General features: G+C 42.7%; 1 protein-coding gene across 1 annotated transcript in view; it reads left to right on the plus strand.

The window, feature by feature from the left end:
- Window positions 1–2,146, plus strand: part of KLHL25 (kelch like family member 25) — a 25,287-nt gene extending 23,141 nt beyond the window's left edge. The window contains exon 3 of the mRNA XM_042476739.1: window positions 1,639–2,146. The gene's annotated coding sequence lies outside the window, so the exon portion shown is untranslated. The remainder of the gene's footprint in view (window positions 1–1,638) is intronic.
- Window positions 2,147–3,314: the final 1,168 nt, after the last annotated feature.

Below are 3,314 nucleotides of genomic sequence, written 5' to 3' on the forward strand. Positions count from 1 at the left end.
CTTCCCATGCCTTGTGGAGGGCAGGCAGGATCAGAGTAGTATCTGGCTAAGTACCTGTAGGCTGACACAAAAGCCCAACACATATCGGCTTCAATGGGGCCTTCTTTGGGGATCTGCAAAAGAAATCACTGGAGTTGAAAACGCTCTCCAAAACACAGGAATGTAAAGTACACTTGACCACCTCAGAGCGCCCAGAGTTTGTGTCCTTGCTGTTTTCGGCCTCACAAAACTACAAATCTGAGAGTTCTGTAGGATGGAGTCAAAGTGGTGTCAAACTGCACCATTTCTACAGTGTAGAGTCCAGTGGTTTCCTCACTTTGGTCCAACAGATGTTTTGAACAACAGCTCCCAGAATGCCTAACCATTGAACAAGCTAGCTGGGGCTTCTGGCAGTTCAAGTCCAAAACACTTTTAGAGGACCAAAGTTTAGAGATCACTGGTGTAAATGCACCCTTAAATTCCTCCTCTTCTTCCTGACCATCTCTCTTCCTTTTCAGAAATTCCTGGCTTCCTTTCCTCCATGACCCCTGGTTTTCTACTCTCCCTTGCTTACTTCTTATCCCACACCTGAATCTATGCAACTCCTTCAGTGGCATCCAGATTGGAGAAGCTCAGACAGTGGTGACCAAAGGGTCTTGGTCTTCTCTTCTCTGGCCAACTTGCACCATCACGTCCTTTTGCTGTTCCATGTTGCCAGGCTTGGAGCGCATTGTCCTTTGTGATAGAATTAATGTGCATTTAGAGTGCAGCATGGGTGGGGAGAAAAGCACCTGCCAAGCAACTGTGTGTGTCTTGGAAGCCTGTATATCAAGCCAAACCAGCTGGGAGTGGCTGACTTTTGGAAACCAGGTGCTTAGAGGCACACCAGCCAGAAAAACCTCGGCAGGATGCAAGTGCCACACAAACTTGGGAAGTTACTTTTAAAATGTAGTTCTTGTTTGAAGTTGGGAAGAAATTCTTTTTGGAGTACCATAACTTCCAGAATTCCAAGGCAACCTGGTCTCTGAGGGTTCTGGGAGTTATAGACTACAAAAGAAACATTTTTAAATACTGGGCATGATCATTTGAATTTGTATATTTAAATTTATATTTATATTCTAATTTCTATTTCTATTAATTAATTTTTTTAATTCTACTTTCAGTTACTCAGAGGAGTTGTACCCTATTGACCAGGAGTACAAAAGAAACTTAAGCAGTGAGGACCCATACACCCATCACTATAAAATAATGTTAACAAAGCATAGTTTCAGGTTACACTGCAAAAGGAGTGGACTGTAATTTAACTTAGTTATATCCTTGTGTTGCACAAAAGCTGCTCTGACTATAATGTATCTGCACCTTGGACGAAGAAAAAAGGAAAGCATGTCTCCTTTCAATAGCAAATTTGCTGATCACTCACAGACAAGGTTTCTGTATCTTTGAAGAAATATTTATGTGTGGAGTTGCAAAGCAGAAAGCAAAGCAATAAACCCCAAGACGTCCAGAGAAGATAGAGCTTGCTCTGGGTTCATCTGAGGGAAGGCAGGGAGATGTTATGAATTCGTAGAGGATCAATTTAGAGACAATAATGGAAAGTCTGCGGATGATAATGCATGAATGGTAGGAAGAAATTACTTCTTTTCTCTTTTCTCGTTCCAGATGTTGACGTGGCACCCATCTATTAGTACAGATGGAGGAATCTGCACAAACAACTGGAAGCAACTGGTTTTACTTTGTACTACTTTGCTGCCCACCTTGCCTGATCTTTCTCCCTACATCACTATGGGGATGGGTGTCAAGTTGATCTAAGTTGTGTGAATAGGCTAGGTGGGGCAGGTAAGTACTCCTACTGAGTCCTCGGCGAGGAAGAAAGGTCAAAGCATTGGCAAAAATTCCTTCTCTTGTGGTTGAGCGGGCACCATTCTGGAATCAAACAGAGTTAGAAGAGTGCCCAAAGGAGCCAAGAGACTTTAAAACCCTCATCCTATCCCCCATGCATACATTACACATGAAGCATTCAAGGACCTCAGGCGTCTTTTCTACCATGTGAATGAAGCACAGATCTCTCTGGAAGGGCTGGAAACCTGTTGAATCATTTTGAAGCACATTCTTTTGTTTGTACTTTGTTGTTCCAGACGTTCAGACTATTTTAATTAAAAAAAAATACACTGGCATGTTGGTCGCGTCTTTTTTCCCTTGAAGTACCACCTGATGTAGGGATAATGACAGGGCCGCTTGGTGGCTATTGCAAATACACTGTTTATTCACTATTATTCAACAGCCTGCAAAGTCACAAAGACCCTGTCACAGTTGCATAACACTCCCGACAATGGTTCTGATGAATGGTGGGGGGAAACTCCCAAGATGAGTGACAGGTGAAAACATTATTACACAATGAACCACACAATGAACATTAGATTCTATACTGAAACATTATATGAACATCACATTCCTATAATGAATCATTGCTGCAGAAGGCAAGAAGCTTAGAACAGGAGTCAAAACTTTTTTGCCCTCATGTTTTTGTCTATAACTCCCAACAGCCTCAACTCAGCATGGTTGCATAACACTCCTGACAATAGTAAAAGTTTGTGGAGCTGTGGTTCAAAACGTCTTTAGGGCCAGCTATTCCCCATCCCTGATTAAGGGTACATCTACACTGTAGAGATAATGCAGTTTGATATCATTTAATGTGCTGTAGCTCTATCCTGAAAAACCTTGGGATTTGGAATTTTACAGGGTCTTTTTAGCCTCTACCCAAGAGTGCTGGTGTCTCACCAAACTACAAATCCCAGGGTCCTGTAGGATGGAACCATGGCAGTTAAAAGTGTGTCAAACTGCATTATTTCTACAGTGTAGATGCTCTCTTCAAGAGACAACATTTGCCCTTCTCCAGTCTTCTGGGACCTCTCCAAGAATTCTCAAAGATTACTGGCAGTAGCTCCCTTGATTATATCTGCTAGTTCCTTTAGTACCCTTGGATGACGTTCATCCAGCCCTCTAGGACTGAATTCATTTAGATAGCCAGGTGTTCCAATATGATCTCTTATCACTACAGGACTAAGAAATCTCACAAGTTTTGGGGTACTAGATGCCATAGACAGACACTCATGGAGAAAAGACAGGAGAGAGGAGTTATTCCGTTCTGACTGACCTGAGTGTTGCTGAATCTTGGAGTGATATTTTCACCAGCATTGTAGTAGTGGTCACAGGTTTATCCTCTTTGTGCCTCCACTGATCACCCATCCCTTTTCTGCTTTCTCTCGACATCCTCTTTTCCACTTCACCCAGTTGGCTCCTGGGAGAGGGATATATCAAGTCACGCCACAGGCATT

The sequence above is a fragment of the Sceloporus undulatus genome, chromosome 6 (assembly GCF_019175285.1).
Source record: "Sceloporus undulatus isolate JIND9_A2432 ecotype Alabama chromosome 6, SceUnd_v1.1, whole genome shotgun sequence".
NCBI classification, from domain to species: Eukaryota; Metazoa; Chordata; class Lepidosauria; order Squamata; family Phrynosomatidae; genus Sceloporus; species Sceloporus undulatus.